Source organism: Crotalus tigris, unplaced genomic scaffold, assembly GCF_016545835.1.
Source record: "Crotalus tigris isolate CLP2741 ecotype Arizona unplaced genomic scaffold, ASM1654583v1 scf7180000018042.565515, whole genome shotgun sequence".
NCBI lineage: Eukaryota > Metazoa > Chordata > Lepidosauria > Squamata > Viperidae > Crotalus > Crotalus tigris.
In genome coordinates, this window is record NW_024096791.1 from 355,442 (window position 1) to 378,390 (window position 22,949).

General features: G+C 37.3%; 1 long non-coding RNA gene across 1 annotated transcript; it reads right to left on the reverse strand.

Moving 5' to 3' along the window:
* Positions 1–6,526: 6,526 nt before the first annotated feature.
* On the reverse strand, positions 6,527–12,091 carry LOC120309587. Its single transcript, XR_005557124.1, has 3 exons — positions 11,653–12,091; positions 11,440–11,481; positions 6,527–9,700 (listed from the first exon to the last, which is right to left on the reverse strand). It is a non-coding gene; the product is annotated as an uncharacterized LOC120309587 (long non-coding RNA).
* Positions 12,092–22,949: the final 10,858 nt, after the last annotated feature.

Here is a 22,949-nt window from a genome sequence, read left to right on the forward strand (position 1 = left end):
CATCTCTTTTCCAGGTTTGTGAATTATATTATAATTAATTATAAGTAGTCATATGCTGACAGGAAAATGGACCATCTCAGCGTATGTGGGGAAATAATATGTGGTGTCTGTTTGTTAGTTGTAAACAAACCCAGCAGAGGCTTATGGTCTGTGTAGACCGTGAAGTGGCAGCCAAATAAGAAATCATGGAATTTCTTTATGCCAGCCACTATGGCCAAGGCTTCTCTGTCAATCTGAGCGTAATTCCGCTCTGCAGATGACAGAGTCCTTGAGTAGTAGGCCACAGGCACTTGTGTCCCATCAGCCTTCAGATGGCTAAGTACTGATCCCACTCCATAGGAGATGCATCGCATGCGATGCAAACAGGCAGTTGCTCATTGAAATGCGTTAAAACAGCATTTGAAGCTAGCAAGGCCTTAACCTCATTGAAACTCCTGTCATGGACTTTAGTCCACTGCCATGGAGCTTGCTTGTCTAAGAGCAGGTGTAATGGCTCAGCCACTGCAGCCTTATGTGGAAGGAGTGCATGATAGAAATTTAAAAGCCCCAAGAAAGCTTGCAGCTCACTTTTGGACTTGGGCCTTGGGGCCTGCTGAATCGCTTGAAGCTTGGATTCAGCAGGGTGAATGCCTTGAGCATCAGTCCTGAACCCTAAGAAGTCAGTGGAAGTGACTCCTATCTTGCATTTATCCTGCTTCAATTTAAGGCCTGTTTTGCAAAAATGAAGCAAGACAGCCCTTAATTTTTCTGCTAAATTTTGAGATGACTCCCCAGCAATGAGGAGCATCGAAGTAGGGACAGACCCCAAGAATACCACAAAGTGTGCTCTCCATGACACTTTGGAATATGCCAGGGCTACATTTACCCCAAATTGCAGTCTTTTGACCCTGAAGGCCCCCCTGTGAGTTACAATCATCTGGGCCTCTGCAGATGCCTCATCAACAGGTAGCTGTTGATAGGCCTGTGCCAGGTCAAGTTTCGCAAAAATGCACATACACCCTTGAGGGAGGCCAAAATGTGGCTTACTACTGGCACTGGATATGCGTGCTGTTGCAACGCTTTATTCAGTGTGCACTTATAGTCTGCACATATACGGACTTTCCCATTAACCTTTAGAGGTGTTACTATGGCGGTTTCCCATGGACTAGAATCTATAGGTTCTAAAATGCCCTGCTGGAGCAATTTGTCCAGCTCAGCATCTATCTTACTTTTTAGGGCAAAAGGCACCCTTCTAGGCTTGACCCTAATGGGTGTGATAGTTGGGTCTAACCATAGTGCAATGAGAGGCCCTTTGTAGGATCCTAGCTCTGAACTAAACACATCTGCAAACGCCTTGCAAACCTCTGCAAGGCCCAACATTTGCAAGTTGTGCAGCCCAGTTACTTGGATTCCCAGAGTCTCGAACCAATCGAGTCCAATAAGACTCGTACATTCATCCCCAACTACCACCACATCCAGGAAACCTTCAAAATCCTTACACTGTACCTTGAGCATGGCCTCCCCTTTTACATAGACCTTAGAATATTGAAAATCAGTGAGTATTAGATTCGATGGCCTGAGTTTAACTCGAAGACCACTACTGCTGCAAATCCTTTTAAAGGTGTCCATTGAAATGATTGATAGAGCAGACCCTATGTCCAGCTCCATCAATAAGGGAACCCCTTGCAACTTCATGTTAATGTGAAGTTTTTTTTTAAGGGGCTTGTGTGTCCCTGTCCTTAGAATACTCCTGTGTGATGTGCAGAAACCCACCCTGTGTTGGCTGGGGACCCTGGTACCTTTCTGAAGCAATTCTTCCCGAGGTTGGACTTTCTGGCGACCCAAACAAATGGAGGCAATGTGGCCTTGCCTGCCACACGCCCAGCAAATGGCGGAGCGAAACCTGCAGTCAGCTCGCTTGTGGCGTCCTCTGCACCTGAAGCACTGAAGAGATGCTGTGGCCTTGTCTGGACGCCCCTTCAGCCTTCTTTCTGCTGGCTGGTAAAGTCTGTCCACCTCCTCTTCAGGATCCACTTCGGATTCTTCCCGAGCGTCCTCTTGATGGACGGTAGTGGTGGCTGGAGGGTTCCTGGTGAGCTGCAAAGCCTTCACAGTGCCGCCTGCTGCTTCTTCAGCTGCCACCTCTCTTAATGCGTCTTGGAAGGAGACATCTTCTTTTGCGAGGATCTTTTGTTGTAGGTCTATGCTTCTTAAGCCACACATGAAATGATTGTGCAGCCTCTCTTCCAGATCCTTGAACTCACAAGGCCTGGCCACTTGTCTTAAGGCAGCAATAAAGTCCACAGCAGATTCACCCGGCCTCTGGTCTCTCTGCTCGAATGCGTGCTTCCAAGCGATAACAGATAATTTCGGGTCAGTATACGATACTGATTCCAGAAGTGCAGGGGCCACTAGATTTTCCGCAATGTCAAAAGCTTCCTGTCCACAGGCACACAAAAGAGTTGCTGCCTTCAGGCCATCTTCTCTTATTTGATTTACTCTAAGGTAGTTCTCCACCTGTGCTACGTATGAATTTCATCTCTCTGGGTGGGAGACATCAAAATCAGTCAAACGGTCAATCTTTGACATCGCCAACTTAACAGTCTTCACTAATTGCCTCCTCTGCAAGCCAAGATTTGGGAAAGGGTCCTTTTGCCGAGCTCACCTACAGCGACGTTGTACTGGCAGGCTGAGTTGCGAATGCAGGACGCCATCTTCCCAATCGTCAGGACTTCCTTGGTGAGTCCTAATCCTTTTCCTTGCTTGCAGGGATCCCACCTTCATCGCCAGTGTTGTGTTTTCGGTTCATTGGCAATTGACGAAGACACATGGTGAAAACAACAAGCTCTTTATTTCTCTCTCCTATAATCAAGCAAAAAGCAAAAAGGCACGCAGGCCTTTTATAGTGCCTGAAACCCGGACAGTGTGAACCAATAGGAATTGACCATTTTCACGCCTTGCTCATGCGCACAAGGCCAGCGCCACTCTGTCTGGTCCCAGCAGCTTTTGGTTTGCCCGGAACCATTTGCAAACAATTCTGCTTTCAGCTCTTGCAGGCTCAGGACACAACAACAACCATGTTACAAATTTAACTTCAGTGGTTCACTTAACAAATGTGGCAAGAAAGGTCATGAAAGTGTGCAAAACTCACTTAACAAATTTCTCACTTAACTTAAATTTTGGGCTCAATTGGGGTCATAAATTGAGGACCCCTTGTAATGCAGTGCTTCTTCGTCATCTAAAACTGCTTATCCAAAAATCCTTTTTATGTAATGCAAGTAAAACATTAACTGCACAGAAAAACATATGACTTTGTGTATTATTATCTAAAGAAAAACTGCTTTTACTCAATTTTGGCTAATTTACCCAGGTATGGGAAGCACTGCAGTAAAGGGTGAATAGGCTTTCAGCTTTCTTCCTCTCTCAAGCTTTGATCTGCATCTGCAGTGAATGACATAATAAAGTTTGCAGGTATTAACATGTAATGTGTGACTTCCAATCCCATTATCAACATTGCACATGTAAATGTTTTTATGTATTAAAAAAGAAGAAGAAATGTAAGGGAAACCCAGAAAAACCTTGTTTTTCTCATGTTTGTTGTTGGTTGGTTGGTTTTGTATCGGGGATCAAATTACATGATGTAATAATCTCCATTGCTCCATAATGGTTTCCAGGTCACCCTGAACAATTTTTAGATTAATCTACCTCACAAGGAACTTGTGAAAACACAATAGGGAGTAATAAGTATGCTGCCCTAAGTCCTTTGTAAGAAGAGCAAATGTGACAGTTATTGAATATGTTAGCAGTAGTGCATCAATTCATATTCTTTCCATTGATATTCATTCATTCCATCAAATCAAGTTTCTACTACTTTCTCTGTCCCTGATTTTTTTTTCTCCTGTCTATGAACATCAAAATTTTCTCTTCATGTAGCCAATTTTACGATCTTTTCCTAACATTTGGATGTTTGCATGTAGCATTTCCTAACACAAGCACTTCCATGTACAGATTTTGAGACCAGAATAAGCACTGCCCAATTTGATGACTTGGCAAACTCAAGAAAAATTGAATTCTAATATACTCATTTGGCTCGGTTTTTGTGAGTCAGATTCACTTTGCTTCAAAATGTAAGCCAGGTACAATTCTTCACCATTCCTGAGTCAAGAATTAAGATTAAAGATTACTGTTTTCCTTCTTCAATACTCAAGGAAAAACAATTTATTGTATAGTAGGAGAGAGTTGAACTGAACATGTTATGGCTGGACCCAGGACCTAAGAAAAATGGATGGAGACAAATAGAAATCAAGCCCCCTCATCCATAAAAGATACAAATACTAGATCCTGTCTTTCATTTAAAATTATGAGTTTTCAATTTGTTCTCCATCCATGACAGTTAGCAGTTTGCTTTTTTCTCCAAGAAAAGCTCACACCACTGAGACAGCGGAAGAACTACTCCTGCCTTTATTATTTTTCTGGTTCCTGCAATCCCAGGACTTCTCTCTCCCTTGTTTATAGTGTCACAATGTAGCAGTTGTATCGAAGCCTGGAAATGAATTCAAAATGCTTCTCAGATTAATAAATATTTCATATTTGATCATGAAATGCCCAAGTCTTTGACAATGTGCCATGATATATGCTATATTTGTTACTGTGAGAAAACAATATCTTATCATAAACCTTTCAGCCCTAGTTGTAACCCTTTAATTTAGGGTTCCTCGTTGCCCATAAGGCCACAGGTTTAACAAGATTGTTAGGAAAACACTTTATACTGAATTCAGAGAGAATCATATGTCAGTACAAACAGCCCAGAATATGGTACTTTGCCTGAATGTGCCATATTGTCTTACTCTTGTAATTGTTCCTCTGATGCAAGAGAGAGACAGAGAGAGTCAAAAAAGCAAGTGACCTGCTTTCTAATGAAAAAGGTAAAAACTAAAATTGTCCATCAATAGGACCTCTAGATCTGTTTCCTAAGGCATGGGACTACACACCAGCACAATGCTTTTAAACATGATACCCATGTAAAAAGAACAGGAGGCTGCTGGTTTCGCCTGTCATATATTTTTATAGGCTTTTCCAGAATGCTGTTGTGTTTGACAGAGTAACTGACTATCGCTTGAAATGAAGTGTAAGTCAATTCCATGCTTCCATAATTCACTGCCCAGGATTGTTGAAAAAAGATTTAGTGATGGCAGTGACAGACAGTAAGCCTCTTGAAGTTTTCATTTTCACTTAGTGGCTGTAATACCTTAAACTTGCTGACCCCCAGAGAACAGACTGAGAAAGGCCTCCAGAACTTCTCCGAAGATGTTCATTCATTCAGATATTTTTGTTTGCTTCCAGTACCTTTAGTAACTAGCCACAAATCCACTTGAGTGCAGAATGAGGTGAGGAAGGAAATATTTATGAGGATTTTTCATGGCCAAGGCACTATCAGAAGTCTTACACTCTTCTCAATGCTCTAGACCATTTCTTCAATCCTGTCTTAAGTGCTGACTGCACTGTAATAAATTGTGCAGCATCCATTTTTTAAAATGATGTTTGAAAAAAATATATATCAAGACCCAGGAGTATTCAAAGTAGTCAAAAAAGTCAAGAGGTGGCCCTGACTGTGTGATCAAAGCCCCATCTCCCTTTGATGTGGTAGGGAGGGAAACTTTATGTTCTAATGGAGCAGTTATTTCTCCTTTTTTTCTTGTGGCACCCATATTATGAAACACACTGTCCCTTAAATTTTGGGATCACCCACTCACCCTGCCTTTTATAAGACTGTATAAATTATACTCTTCTAATAAGATTATAGTGTGGGTGGTGGACCCAGCAATCTCTGTAAATAGATGGTTTTTGTTTGTCAAGGTTTTATTTTTGCCTTTATTTTCACTGATACTGTGAAGCACCCTAACTCTTAAGATATAGTAGTACCAAAATTGTTCCATAGCTAAATAAAGTTTAGGGTTTCCTGCCTGAGCAGGGGGTTGGACGAGAAGACTTCCAAGGCCCCTTCCAACGCTGTCATTCTATTCTATTCTATTCTATTCTATTCTATATATGTTTATTGTGCCCTCAGAAAGAAAATGTGCCTTTATTTGTTTACTAATCTTGCTCTTTCAGCATCCAATTTCAAGGCAGCTTACATTACAAGCTAAAAAAATATGATAAAATTGTAAAAGTTCAACAGAAATATTGAACATATAGAATGTGTAGTGATGGTAGGGCTGTAAGTCAGGCTTGATCACATCAATATGCCCATGAGGTTTCCATGCTAATAGTACTTGAAGGGGCTTGCCATGACCTTTATATGGATTTTTTAAAACTCCCTAATCTGACTCACAGCCCTGGGCTTCCCTGGTGGTCTCCCAGCCAACTACTAACCAGGTCCACATGCCTAGTTTCTGAACTGAAACAAAGTTAGCTAGATACTGCCATCTTCAGAAACATCACAACTATAAAACAAGCACATTTGAAAAAAGTATGAAATCTAGGACCAATTCAGACAATACATTTTATTTCATTTGAAAATATCAATTGTATTTATTACAGCGTGTAACTCTTTTTGGCATTAAGTAACATAGTCCATCAAGGGCTGATCTCTGCTGATTTCTGTATCATTTTATCAAAAGTATGTTTCCTGAAAGTGTGCTGGTATCAATAGTGCTCTTTCAAGAAGCAGTGTTGGCAAGCCAGAAGAGATCCAGCAGTGGATCTCTAAAGTAGTAAAACATGATTCCACAGGAAGTATAACCCACATCCTCCAAACAAGTTTAACCCTGTTTAATGGCTGATTTTTCTATTAATCAGAAGCACCTTTTGTATTTTCTATCTTGGTATAATACTACAAATAAAAGATTAAAATAATGTGAATTATCATATTTTCATTTCTATAAAGAATGGAAAACAATAGATATTATCTTTTGTTTGTTCTCCAATATCTATTGCTATCTTTGGTGTTTCCTATTTATACTGTATAATATTGTGCTTCAGTGGTTAGATGGCCTAGACACTGGTATTTGAACATAGATCTTTTTAACATTTATATTTTATTCTGTTTTACTAATCTAGATGAAATGTTACTATATAATGCTAGTCCATGTATGATATGCCATACGCTAAATAAATAAGTAATCTGTATAATCAAAACAGAAGCTTAATAAAATCCTAAAGAACCTGGTTATTAGCACTAAATGATTTAAAAGTTAACCCCAGAATTTTCAATTGAGATTTAAAAAGATTGAGGGGAGGGAACAAGATTAGAATTAGATAATCTAATAATGTCCAAGCAGCCAAAGAACAATATACTGTCTTCAGTGTTAGTTTTGGCTGCTTCCTGCTAACTTCAAAATTCTTGGATTTAAAGAGTAAGAAGGGAGATCATTGCACTCAGACTGGAGCCCTCTTCCATCTCTTTTTAATTTCTTGCATTAGTAAGAACTTGCACAATTCATCATGGTCATCAGCATGTTAATTATTGATGTTATTATTTGATTCCATTATTATTAAGGTATAGGTTGGGAGACAACTATTTTCTCCAATTTTCTGTTACATTCCAAAGCCTACTAATAGTTTTATTACTTTTGATGATTTCAAGCAAGGATCATTTAATCTGAAAAGAGCAGAATTTACAGGATCAGTATATTGTCAGTAATTGGGTTTTATTTTCAAAACATGTTTTTGGCAATCAAAATAAGTTGATTTAATGGGTTTGTTTAGTAAAATGTGGGTTAACAGGGATTCTTCTTGCTGACTCATGCAGTTGTAAAATTTGAATGTATATCCATTTATGCAATTAGTTTCTTTATAAAGAATACTTGTTATGGCAATTCAATGGACTTAACATTTATAAATTTATCAGGTGGGAGCAGCCCACTGGTGCTGATCTTAAAAGCATTCTTGGTATCTCCATTACCTAGAACAAAGTTCATGAGTATGTTGCCTAGGAAAACTTCAGAAATTTCAGCCATGTGAATCTGAACATACACAGCTTCCATCAGAAACCAGAATATTCAGATTTCAGGTCAAAACCTAAATTCTTTCTACAGTACCTCATAATTCCAACATTCTCCCTCTGCCATCCATTCATCCCTCTGATAGTGGCCCAAATAGGATAGGGCCCGGCTCTATACAGGTAGTCCTCAACTTACAACCACAATTGAAGCCAGAATTTCCACTGCTAAGCAATGCAGTTGTTAAGTGAGTCACATTTGTTAAGTGAATTCCAATGGTTATTAAGTGAATCATGTGGTTCTTAAGCAAATTCAGCTTCTCCCATTGACTTTGCTTATCAAAACCCCTGAAAAGGTCAGAAATGGGCAACCATGTGATTCCAGGATGCTGCAATCATTGTAAACACATGCCAGTTGCCAAGCAACCAAATTTTGATCTGGGCACCTGTGGGAATGCTAGAACAGTCATAACTGCACAGATTGTAAGTTGTGTTGTAACTTCAAACACTCATTAAGTAAATGGTTGTAAGTCAAGGACTATCTGCAACAATTTTTATCTTAAATGCTTTAAAGCAGGGGTGTCAAACTGCCAGCCCTCAGGCCGGATGCGTCATGCCGAAACCACGCCCACCCCATTGCCAGCAATGGAAAAAAGGTTGTGATATGTTGCAACACATCACATAATGTTGCAAGTTTGACACCCCTGCTTTTGAAGCATCCAGCTCCTTCAAATTCACCAGTTGCTTATTCTTAATATAATGGATATATGAGATAGCATTCTTAATAAAAACTTCATCACTACAATGAGATTTAAAAAAGGAGTAAATAAAAAAAATCATAGATCTTGAAAATACACAATCTGCTCACTCAACTACCTTTCTTCCCTATATTATCAGTGTTGATATCTGTGCAGCATCTAGAAAAGCATTGAACCAGCCTGGTCATTGATATTCTCCAATGAAAACAGTGTCTGCATTTTGGCTGTTTGAAATTAGAGTTGGCAGCACTTATTCAAACACTGGAGCTCTTTTTAATCTTTTCTCCTGCTTTCCAAAAGTCATTATTATTTAATTTTTCTTCTGATTCATGCCAAGGTCTTAATCTGTATTGCACCAGTAGTGGGAACATTTAAAGGAATCATTTCCCAAGGCACTTTTAATACATTGCCAGTAAATTGTACCTCACTCTGTCCAGCTGGCTGGGTCATTTAGCAAGTGACACACCCACTCACTGTTTGTGAGATGCCACCTGAGAGTTACCTCAGTGCTTTCAAAACAAAACAAAACAAAAACCCATATATGATGATGGGATAAAGCTTTGCTAATGTGCAAATGTGATGGGGGAATACAGTGATAACTGCTCACGGGGGAACAGAAGGATCTTTTCAAGTTTTGTTATGGAAAAGCTTACCACACATGATTAGACAATAGATTTTGGAACAGTAGTGTTGAAATTATACCAGTTGTAAAGAAAAGCAGCAGGAAAAAGACACTTGATTATTTCAAACAAGTTTTCCTTGATGATTTCTTTTTTTTTTTTCCAGGTTTTTTTCTAGCAAAAATCAAACATTGAAGTTTTCCAGTAGTAAGGCTATAAACAACCATACAGAAAATGAAAGCTGTATTTTCTTTCTATGTGAAATTGGAATTAATATTTTGCTAAGAGCCCAATCAAAGCTGGTGGTGTGTTTCACATTTTTTATTCAGGTCATCCTCACTATACGTAGGATTGTCTCCAAATAAGATGGTGAATGAAAGTTGTTTCCTCCTCCATCTTCCCATCTGCAACATACAAGGGGGGTTTGGCATATGAGGGTCAAAAAAGTCAAGATGGCAGCTTCAACCACGTACTAACTGCCATATTTTTATATATTTTTTTCATCCGTGACCCATGTAAATAACCAGGGTTTTACTTATATCATCACAGCCACTGTCCCAACTATCTTCTCTCACACACACAATCACTGTGGATATCCCTGGCGACATAAAAGCTTCCTTTCTAGAACCAATAGATCCCATTGAACGGAGTGGGCCACAGGAGCAAGAAATGAAAAGAAATTAAGAAGAAGAAATTAAGTACTAGCCTCAAAACCAGAGGACTGTGAGTTCTAGTCCTGCCTAAGCATGAAAGCTAGCTGTTTGACCTCTCGCAGCTCAACCTACCTCACAGAGTTCTTGTGGGAAAAATGGGAGGAGGAAAGAGTATTACATGTGTTCCCCCACCTTGAGTTATTTATAAAAATAATAAATAACTCTAGTTAAGTAAAATAATATCCTTCAAGTATCCAGCTATTTAAATTTGAATTTATCAGATACCACCTTGTTTATGAATTCCACTATATAAAACACTGAACTGTGATAGTAAACCTGGAACTTTGTTAGCAACAGACACATAAAGACTTTTAGCACATCATTCAATGGCATCTTTCAAGACAGATAAATATTTTAATATAGTTTCTATATTCTGCTCTCTGAATTTGTCCTCTCTGGTTAACCTCTATGATAATGCACTAAAGAATATGGCAGACCTGGCAGTGAATTCTCAAGCTGCATCTGACTGAACTGCACTGAGCTTAGGAGGGGATTGACTTAACTACACTGCTCTAATCCCAAGGTTTTGATTTTAATGTGATTGATTAAGAAACATAGCTGAGTTGCTAAAATGAAATAGGAGATCAAGAGAGAAACTTCAGGCTTCCTTGGAAACTGAAAAAAATCAGGAAAGACGGTAGAATGGTGGTTCAGAAGGAAGTGAAAAAGAAACTAGAAGAGTTTCAGGCCTGGAGGTTGAAAAAAGATAAATTGGGCAAGAAAATAGACCCTAAGAAGATGAGCACAAGATCAGGAAGAACAAAACTGAGGATTCTGCTATGGATTTAAAGTAGCTTGCTAAGATTCTTACAATAAACCCCTACGTATTATGGGTTGTGGCATTCTTTAACCTCTGTTCATCATCACCAATTCAGTTAGTTTAATAACAATATTTTCCCCAAAAATGTTTTAGATGCCATATCTCCATGTCATAAAATTTATTTTACCTTTATGTGGAATTATACCAGAGTTGAACATATAAATCAATTTATAAGGTCTAATGACACAAAAATGCTTAAAAAACGAAAGGTGATGTAGTAAATTCAAATTACCATTACAAATGTAAGCTTTGTAGTCAGTGTGTGACCCACTAAGGATTATATTTAACTCCCCTGAGAGTGGTTTATCATAAAACTTTATACTTTTATTACAGTGAATTATTAACTCCTCCATGATGTGAGTCATTCCATGCTCTGACTATAGCTTTTTTAATGACACTATAATAGACATCTTGCTAATAGCAGTGGGATTGCTACCTCTGAGGTAAAAACAGGGGGGAAGAATCATACTATGAGAAGAAAGAGAAAAGAAATGAAGGGGACAAATAGCATATTTCCCAAGAGAATAAAAACAACTGTTCATATTACTCATGTTAGAAACAATAGCTTTACAGGGTGATATCTGAAAAGAGCTACATTTAAATGTCATACCTTTGGAGGGAGAAAAAGCAGGATCATTATAAGCTCTTTTGCCTGAGGAAAAAAGACCAAAAGTTATTCTCAACAGCTCTGAAATCTATCTGAATGACTGGGTATAAATCATTATTTTAGAAAGTTATTCACTGCTACTAGGATGTCCACCAAATAGTAAAAATATGTACATAAACCCTTGGTGGACACCAGGCTCAGATTCTTATTCCTCACCTTTTTTCCTTTCGTATCTACTTCCTGCCATCTTGTTTGAGACAGCTTTATAACATGAGACGAGCAGAAGAGATAGAACTGTAATAGCTGCAACTTTCCTCACTGATGTCTCTTTAACAGATTCACAAGGGCTAAACATGTAACTCAGGCAGAGTACAAAACAGCATAAGCTCTGTACCAACTGAGGCCAAAAATCCATTTAGTCCTGCAGTCTGTTCTCACATTATGATGATGATGATGATGAAGAATCCTTTAATAATTGAATATATTTCTCTGGACATATTTATAGATGGATACTATCCCAAAAAAATTAAAAAAAATATTTCTTCTGCAAATTCTTCATGATGTTTTATTTGATGGAAAATTATCTAGAATTTTCAATTCCATCTATTTCTGCTATCCTAGACCAGGTGCTCCTGTACTGCTAAGAGCCACTGCTCCTGAGACCTGAGGAGTTCTGGGAATTGAAATTGACCCATCTTAAAGTTGTAACAGGTATATAATGGGGGCGGGTCCCGACTCAGTGTGCATCCAATTCTATATCCACACCCATTTAGAATTGGCAATACAGCGAGTTTAAAAAGTGCCAGTTCATGTTGCAAAAGATCTTTGGCACAAGAATGTCTATAATCCCTTAAGTTGCGAGATGTACCTCTAACTTTTTTCATCTGCCATATAGCTTGAATCATCAGTTCACATGATACATTCCTTGTAGAAACTCCTCTAAATCTAAGAATTTGGTTCTGCTAAGCTAGGGCACTGGTCCAATTTGCTCAGTCTTTCCCTTTCTGGCTGACAGCGGTAGTTTTCTATAGCAGATTCCCTCAAATGCATTGAATTAACATTTCCAGAACGTCTGAGCTGTCACAGCCTTGTTGGGTGATAGGTTGGAAAATACCATCCAACACAAGTGTACAAGTTTATAGCCTTCCCCATTCCATGGTTGTGTGGTTTATCATTATTAGATGAAAATGAACCATTTTTGCCTAAAAGGTTTAAGTACTACTAAAAGTACTAAGCCAATATTTTCCATATATCATACCAAATCTGCATGCACACAGCACATATAACTGCCTATTTCCTAGGATCGATATTTACCACAGCAGGCGATCTCTCTGTTCTACTTGGGGACCTTTTTATTAACAAAACATTCAGTCCCTATAGCCTGCTGAATTTGCTGCACAACTGAACACATCAAGTCTGACTCAAAACAACCTTGCTGCAAAGGTGTCTAGAGGTTTAAGAAGAATCAAGGTATGCTGTGTTCAGTACAGGAGACTATAGTTTTGGGAATGTGTAAGGAAGCTCATAAGACTGATAGAATTAATCAAGATAGAATCTCTTGCATTGTAAAAGGTCTCCCAACATTACCTTCATATTTTATAGGTACAAAGACTACACAATTATGCTTGTCTATAAGAAGCCAATGCTAGCAAATTAGCTATTGTGATGTTTTAGAATGAGCAGACCATCCTGAAGAATTGAGAGAGAAAACGTGCAAATGGACAGAAGTGATATTATATTTGGAATATAACTAGAGTCAAGAAAAAATGAAATTATTCTCTCTCTGTGTGTGTGTGTGTGTGTGTGTGTGTGTGTGTGTGTGTGTGCGTGCGTGCACACATGCATGAACTACTATGTGTACACAGGGATAAAAGATCTTTACAGAGGGATATTACCTATAGCAGATCTATATAGTGTGGCTAATATGTGGGGAACAGCTATTTTTTAAATGAGGAATAATAAGATCAAACAACAGTCAAACACAAAGAAATGTTATAGAATGGGAAATGCAGTTTTGTTACAATACTGATGAGCCAAAGAATGGGAAATGGTGTGTCTATCTTTAAAGAAGAAAAAACAGAATCAAGGCAGCTACCGATTAGCCAGCATTACACTGATTCCAAGCAAATCTCTGGAACAGATACTTGATTTGTAAGTATTTAGAAATGAATGCTTTGGTAAGAGTTTGCATTGGTTTATGAAGAAAAGTCCTGCCAAACTAGCCAGATCTCTTTTGTTAGACTTTTGCTAGTTTAGTTGACAATAGGAATACAATGAGCATGGTTTATCTTGATTTCAGCAGAGTGAAAAGATGGCAAAATATACACTGGACTATATTCCTACTAGATAAATATAGAATTGGTTCTGTATCATGCTGGGAGAAAGTGATGAGTAGTATACTAAAGGGTTCTGTTCTAGGCCCTGTACTGCTTAATATATTTATATTATACATGAATATGAACAAAGATCTGGAAAATATTTTTATCAGATTTGTGATCATTCGAAGATGAAGGGAAAACAAGACCTTTATTAAAATTGTTGACAACCTGGAACAATGAACAGAAATCAACAAAAAGCATTATATTGTAGAAGGGACAAATATAAATTTCTTTATTTGGGCAGGAAAAGCATAGGATGAATGATATCATGTCATTGTTCCTTTCTATTCTGAATTCATCAAATCACACTTGTGATATTATGTTCACTTCAGGGCACTGAATTTTAGAAATAATATTCATAGAGGGTTGACAAAGTCCAGAGAAGAGCAACCAAGATAACACCTGGAAGAAAGGACCTAGACTTATTTAGCTAATAAGAGAACAAGAACAGTATTTCTTCAAATCCTGGAAAAACCATCATGTAGAAAACAGAGCAGACAATGTATCCTTCTAGAAGAAAACACCAAGTATAATAGATTTAAATTACAAGGAAGGAGGTTTCCATTGGACATCATAAAGTATTTCCTAGCAAATAAAAGCAGTTCAACAATGGAATACACTGGCTTAAAAGGTGGTGGATTCTGTTTTGCTGAAAGACTTCAATTAGAGACTGGATGGATATTTTCTATAAATACTCTAACAGTGGCTTTATGCACTAAATGTTGGTTGTTACCAAAATATATGTAGTTCTTTCCATTCCATGGTTCTCATTTTTTAAAAATAGGATTAGTTTATCTGGGCTAAGATAAACTAAGACACAGGACTTCACTCCTATCTAGTGGTCATCTACTAGTGTTCAAGATCCTAAGAAACAGATAAACATGAAAAAGGGTGTGGATATAGAAATGGTAGGGAAATGAATGCTGTGGATGTTAATGCTATATAAATTATAGGACCACATTTCTGTATGCCAGCTAAACTTTCATGATGGTATGGGTATGAAATCAATAATTTTAGAGAAGGAAAAGAGACAAAATAGATTGTGAAAACTTAAAATTATCAGTTCAACATTTAGAAAAATTTAGAAGACATCATGCCCAAATACATCAGAAGTACTAGAAAAAAATATACTATTTGCTTCTCTAGATCCTTGTTTTTGTTTGATTGTCACTTTACCTGCTTCTACATTACCTAAGCCTTCTTCCAATTCTCATTTTAGATCTTCAAGAAAATCTCATAATCCAAGAAAATCCCAGTTGGATGAGATAACTATTTTATATAAGCAAATTGTGTGTGTGTGTGTGTGTGTGTGTGTGTGTGTGTGTGTGTGTATGAGGAGAGAGAGAGAGAGAGAGAGACAGACAGACAGACAGACACAGACAGACAGACAGACAGACAGAGGAAGAAGAGGAAAGGAGGGAGGGAAAGAGGGGGGGTTATATCTCTTGTTTGTTTTAAGGTGCTGTGAATGTAATGTAATCTCAGTACAAGGTATATGCTTGCAGCAACCTCTTGTTATGACCTCTGATGACAAGACAGATTATTCTGGTCATCTATGGGTGGATGGCGAGGTGAACTCTTGGCATTTTATTTTATTTTTAAATGTGGCATCCTTGGACAAATACTCCTTGCAGGGAAGTAGGCCATTGTTCACAATATCCTGAGCAGTCATGGACCAATGGTAAAGTCAGAGAAAGTCAGAAGGGGAAATTGTAGAAAGGAAAGAGAAAAGAAGCAAAGGGGAGTCTCAGGAGCTTCAGTGATGCTAGCTCATAGCCAGCAAACCTTCTTCCATTGAGTGCTAATGGAGAATATGACTTACAAACAGAGGGATCAGCAAATATGTTCTAAATTAATAATGTGCCCTTTTAGTAGCAATTGCTTGGTGAAAATTGCTGGGTCTGGTTGTTGTTCTTGTTGTTGTTGTTTTTTTTCTCCTCCTGAAAAGAGAACAGAGAAATAAGTGGGTCTCACCGGAGTTTTTGTTTAATACTGACCACCTTGTTTTATTAACCTCCTAACACTTTTAAGGTAGTTCTTCCTTCATGTCTCCTCCAGCAAAATCTCTATTGATCACTGTTTACTGTTATAATCCCTTTCAAATTTATCATCCAGGACTAACACTCCATGTATTGATTAACACTGACAGATGTCCCTGTATAGTGCATACTCAGGGTGATGGGAAAGTAATCAGATTTATGAGATGCAGTCATAAGTCTTCACCTGTGGCCTAAAGTAACAAAGATGTAAGGTCTAGCACTTACTTCTGTGTTTGTTTGTTCATATAATGAAGGGATAAATTGGGTGTCATTGGTGACTAAGGGCCAAGAAGTCCAAAATCTGGACCATAAATGGATTCATTTGTCAACCCTGCATTTTTGCTAGCTAGCTGCAACGTTTCTTCTATTCTTATAGGCCAGAAATAGAGTCTAAGATTAATTTCTACTGGGGGTTCTTTTTCCATAGCTGCATTTTCTTTATTTTATATTGCTTGAAATGACCTTAGAAATTCTTGCTATAGTACCACCAATATAGCATTGCCTGAAGAAGCCAAGATAATCAGGAGGGGTAGGTCAAGTTGACTGGTGAATTAAAAGTATCCTGGGGCACAATCTGGTTTTAAAAAAGCTGCAGTTCTTTAGGTACTGGCTTGGGAGTGCATCTCAAACAGGTAGTCTTTGAATATCTTTGTGCTGGGATATACATTGAATTGGAAAGCATTTAATTTGTCCAGCTTGTCTCTACAGTTAAGATATACTTCATGATGAGGTTATCCATTCAGCTGTATCTGACTCTTGGTGACTCTATGGGTCAGGTCTCTCCCATCATATGATATTAATCATAAAAAGTTACATCTAAAATGAATTTTGATTAATCATTAAAATAATTATTAAAATAATCATTATGGAAATTATTAATTATTTCCATAATCGAGGCTGGCTTTACTGCAGGATTCACTTTCCCAGTGAGTGAAACTTTACAAAGCAAAAGTAATATCAACTATAAAACCCAAGGATCCACTTTCCTTTTGGGTTTTATAGCATGGAGATCACTTATTCAGATGAGAGTCCTGTTTCCTATGACACTGAATTTCCAGCTATTCTAGCATGGCATCTTGTCTCATCCCTTACTTAATCTATGACTCAAAACTTAAAAGCCTCTCAAGTTTATTTAGCCAATTATTATTATTACCTCTGTTTTTACCTGTCATGAACAAGTTACATTCATGACAATTCTTGGTTGCAGAAATGAACGTTTCCTGTGACAAAGAGCACAAAGGGCCATATTGAAACATAAGACTATAATAATACTCCTGCTGAATCAGGACAAAGCCCATTTTAATCCAGTATGGGATGCTTACAAGTAGGAGATGGAGACATATCCTTTTCCCATCATTGTTCCCCAACACAGGTATTTAAAGGTGTACTTCATACAACCCCCAAATAACATTGAGACTTAAAACTAAAAGCACTTGATAAACTTGTCCTTCTGTGTTCTTGGTTATCACCATGCTTTCTGGTAATGAATTCCACAAATTAATCGTGTGCTGTATGCTTTCTTTTGTCTCTTCTAAATCTTCCTTAAAGACAACATTTTTGGATGACATGACCTTAATGCTAGAGTTTTAAAAGAAAAAAAATGGGGGATAAAGGAGCTTCTCCCTCTCCATTTTGTCTATGTCTTGCATGATTTTATCCCACATAAGTCATATTTCCCCTCATTTCAGTCATATTTTTTCTAAGCTAGAATCCACAGGTTTTAACATTTCCATATACCCAGCTCCCTGCTAATTTGTGTTACCTTCTTCTACCCTTTTCCAGCTCTATTATGTTGTGTCTTTTCTACTAATCAAACAAAAGACAACAGACAGAGAAGGTTTTTCTGCTGTTTGCCTTCTGAAACTTCTAGAACTACCTTTAGCAGATCTGCAAGAATTACAAATATACAGGTAGAGCAAGATAATAAAATAACAGTGTAAGATCACAAGCATCCATAATCAACTAACCCAATATACCAAATATTATCTCTCTTCCAAATATGGTGACTGGAAGAATACCCATTATTCCTGATGCAGATATACTATGGATTTATATAGCTGTTTTTATTTTCAATGACTAGGATAGAAAGTAGGTGGAGCCGGAAACATTTTTTAAAATTCTAATGATATTTTAAAATTTGCCAGTTCTAAAATTAAACACACTGTAAATGGACCAGTAGTCCTCGACCTACGACCACAATTCAGCCCAAAATTTCTGTTGCTAAATGAAACATTTGTAAAGTGGATTTTGCCCCATTTTACAACTTTTCTTAACTCTTCAGATAAGTGAGTCAGTGCAGTTATTATTTTTATTGAAAAGTTTTACAAAAGTTTACAACAAAACAACCCCAAACCCCCCCATCCCCTCTCCCTCCCACACTTCCCAGAGCTGAATACGGGGTTACAAATAGGACAATCATAATCTAAATAACATTAACCAACTATATAAAAACCAAATCCATAATATACTTTAACTCCCTTTTAACGTAAAATAAACAAATTCTAAATAAGCATAATACATAAACAAATTAATATCCTAATTCTTAAACAATACGATATAATAAAAATTCCACTATAATAAACTATTGATAATAATAATAATACTAGTAATAATAATACTCATTATTCAAAAAGTAAATGAAACTTTTTATTCCCATATTTATTTTGAATATAGTCTATCCATCTTCTCCAAACCGAAATATATCTTTCTTGTGAATAGTCCTTCAAATAAGCAGAAATTTTCGCCATTTCTGCTAACTTAGACACCTTAAGAATCCATTCTTCCATAGTGGGCAAAGAATCTTTCTTCCAATATTGCCCAACCAATAATCTTGCAGCTGTTATAAGATTCAACATCAAATTAATTTCTGTAACATCACAATCTTCAATAACGCCTAACAGAAATAATTGTGGCGTAAACTTTATCTTTCTCTTAAAAATCTTTTGAATGTTCCACCAAATCTTAATCCAAAAGGCTTTTATATTTCTACAAGTCCACCAGATATGAAAATAAATTGCATCTAAACTACCGCATCTCCAACATTTGGGCTGTAGATTAGGATACATATAAGACAACTTTTGTGGGTCCAGATGCCACCTATAAAACATTTTATAAAAATCATCCCTCAAGAGAAAGTATATTTTTATTTATTAAGTTAAGCCAATCACTTTAGGTATTATTACCGATTGTGATACTAAGGAGGTTATATTGATGTTAAATTTAATTACAGCCGCAAGGTTGTTAGTAGGGCAATACTGGAAGAAGGAATCTTTGCCTACTTTGCAAGAGTGGTTTTTTTAAAGTATCCTATCTGGCGGAAATGGCAAAGATTTCGGATTTTTTGAAGGATCAATCTCAAGAGAAGTTTTTTGTGGTATGGGAAAAATGGATAGATTTTATACAACATAAGTTGGATATAAAAAAATATTACTTAGTTTATCAATAATTTATATACAAATTTAATATTTTATAGATTGTATTATTTCTTTTTCTTTTTATATGTTTTATTATTATTTTACTTTCTTATATTTCTTTTCTTCTTTCTTTCTCTTTATTCTTTTTTTAAGTATTTTCTTTTTTTTTCTTTAATATTTATGTCTTTTATATATATATATATATTATTGTTAATTATTCTATTAGTAGTTTAAGTAACGTATTTAGACTTATCTATGGTTTATATTTTTTTTTAAGAATTCAAAAAAATTTAATTAAGCCTATATTCAGCTCTGGGAAAGTTGAGGGAGGGAGTGGGAGGGTTGGGGTGGGTTGGGGAGGGTTGTTTTTTCTTATTTTGTAAAATTTTAAAAATTTTTAATAAAAAAAAAAAGTTAAGCCAATCACTAATCAAAGTTAACACCACCGCATCTTAATACAATTTTAAATTAGGTGCCTTAAGTCCTCCTCTTTCCCATGCATCTTGTATAATCTTAAACTTAACCCCTGTTTTTTTCCCTGCCCAAATAAATTTATTAATGCCCCTCTGCCATTCATCTAAATTAGCATCTTTTTAAAAAATAGGTATCATTTGAAACAAAAAAAGAAATTTTGGTAGAACATTCATTTTAATCACTGAAATTCTCCCCAGCAAAGATAATTGTAATTTTTTCCAATCGTTTAAATCCTTTTGCACTTTTGCCCATAATGTCTCATAATTATTCTTATACAATTTTACATTAGAAGCTGTGATATATACTCCCAAATATTTAACCTTTTTCACTATTTCAAAACCTGTTAACTTAACCAATATTTCCTTTTCCTTCATAGTCATATTTTTGATAATATTTTAGTCTTATTATTATTTACTTTAAAACCAGAAACTTTCCCATATTGGGTTATAATTTCTACTAAATCTATAACCGAATAAGTCGGTTGAGATAAAGTCACAACCAAGTCATCTGCAAAATCTCTCAATCTATAATCATTTTTATTTATTTTTATTCCCTTTATTTTAGTTAATCAGTGCAGTTATTAAGTTAGTAGCATGCTTGTTAAGTGAATCTGGCTTCCCCATTGACTTTGTTTGACAGAAGGTCAAAAAATGTGATCCCATGACCCCGGGACACTGCAATAGTCATAAATATGAGTCAGTTGCCAAATGCCTGGATTTTGATCACTTGATCATGGGGATGCTGCTTTTTTTCACTTTTTTCAGTGCTGTTGTAACTTTGAATGGTCACTATACAAACTGTTGTAAGTCAAGGACTACCTGTATATATTCCAAAAAGTACTTAAAACTGCTCCGAAGATGTCTCAGATACCCCATAAGATGGCCTGGCTACCTAAAGCTTGTAGATCATGGCTTGCTTGCCTCTGTTGTTTTGATTTGGTTTTAGCACTATTATCTTATCTTATTTATTTATAAAATTTATAGACCACTCATCTTACCTCCCAGTAACTAATCTTCAATAATGCAGGCACTGAAAAGCTGTAACTCTATCTCAGAACCCCATCACTTGCCTCCAGGAAAAGTAACCCAATTCATACAAGTCCACAAATTCAGGGAAGATAGATGAAAGTAGGAATTGTCTCAACAATACAGTAAGACTTAATTAATGCTATTATTAATAATGATTTGTTAGTAGTTAGTATTACATCTTGACTTTTCTCCAGGAGCTCAATGTGACTTCCATAGGGTTTATAAAGTGTTGCCTTGGAAAAGAGTCTAGGTACTTGGTCTCTACTAGGCCAATATTGATCATTTGCAGTATGTTATTGGTTTAGATCAATTGTTAGTAATAAGAGGATCACAATTTTTGCAAAATAACTCCATGAAGTAAGCAAGTTAAAAATACTTCTTTTTACCTTGGCTTTTTCCAGACATTAATTCTTGTTATTTCTTTTCTCTAGATAGTTTTATCTTGTATGGTTTATTATTACCTTGGAATATTGTTTTCATATTATAGAGATCGCAAGAAATATATATATATATATATATATGTTTTCTGAGGTTTTCGCGGGTATTTGTATATAGGTCTTTGGTTGTTCGGGTTTTCTCCCGCGTAAAATTGGAAGTGTCTTGGCAACGTTTCGACGAAGTCACATTCGTCATCTTCAGGCTGGTGTTTTTAGCTTCTTGCTTTGAGCAGCAATGTGTGGTTTTAGCTGTTTCTTCCTTTTAACTGCCAGTGAGGGTATGAACTGATTGGATGGGAGCTTGGCTGTGTTCTGAACATAAGAACTCAGTCAAAAAAGAGGAACCAACATCTTCCCTGGTCCAACACCTTAAAGCCACAGGACACGAAATTGACTTTAAAAATACCAGAACCATTGCCAAAAGTGAACATTTTAATAACAGAATAATCAGAGAAGCCATCGAGATAGAAAAACGCCCACACAGCATGAACAAGCGAGACTAACCTGAGCACAACCAAACAGAACACTCCCCCAGCCAATCAGAGCACAGCCAAGCCCCTAACCATTCAGAACACACCTCCACCCAATCAGAACACAGCCAAGCTCCCATCCCAATCAGTTCATACCCTCACTGGCAGTTAAAAGGAAGAAACAGCTAAAACCACACATTGCTGCTCAAAGCAAGAAGCTAAAAACACCAGCCTGAAGATGACGAATGTGACTTCGTCGAAACGTTGCCAAGACACTTCCAATTTTACGCGGGAGAAAACCCGAACAACCAAAGACCTATATACAAATACCCGCGAAAACCTCAGAAAACAAATATCGAACCTCTACGGGGAGGAAATCCACCATCTGACCAGGACCTATGAAAAACTTGAAGTCCAAAGAGCTTCCATTTTATGTGACCTCGCATTCCTACGTAACTGCCGAGATCAAAATCTAATCCCCACATGTTTCCAACTGAAATTCCACTCCAACTCTGCAGCCACCAAACGGATCCTGAAAAGAACAGAATTGGCCCTAATCAGAAATGAACTTCACACAAAAAGATTCCTCCTAGACCGAATTAACAAAGATCTCCTCACACTCCACCTCAAACTCAGCAACAAGATCCACCCCGCACTTTGGGACAAATCCAAACAACTCGCCGTCTGGAGAGCCGAAACACAGACCACCCTCAAGACAGATACACACACCAACAAACTCCGAAGACTACAAGAACGCCAGAAACAAACCCCTCCTCCCTCACAGCCACACATGAAACAAACAGTGCATAACATCTCAGATAGGATCCTCACCAAAGCCGAAACCAATGTCCTTTCCAAAGGATTCAACTTTGCAGTCGCTCCCAAACACATCCCCACTGAAACCATTATATGTGGAGTTGAAACCAGCCTGACCAAAATCAACCCCGATGACGCTAACAAAATCAGACTCAAAATCACCAACATCCTCTGCACCAGCAAGCCACCCAAAAGCAACTTACCCAAAGAGGAACAGACAGCACTACGTAACCTGAAAGAAGACACCAGCATAATAATCCTACCAGCAGACAAGGGCAACGCCACGGTGGTTATGAACACATCTGACTACCAAACCAAATTAACCAACCTACTCCAAGACTCCACATACAAACCCCTAAATACAGATCCCACCACCTACCTGGAAAAAACCACCAGAACCAAGATAAAAGCCTCCCCCATTAGCGAAGAGATCCAGCAAAGAATCATTCCCAGAGAGA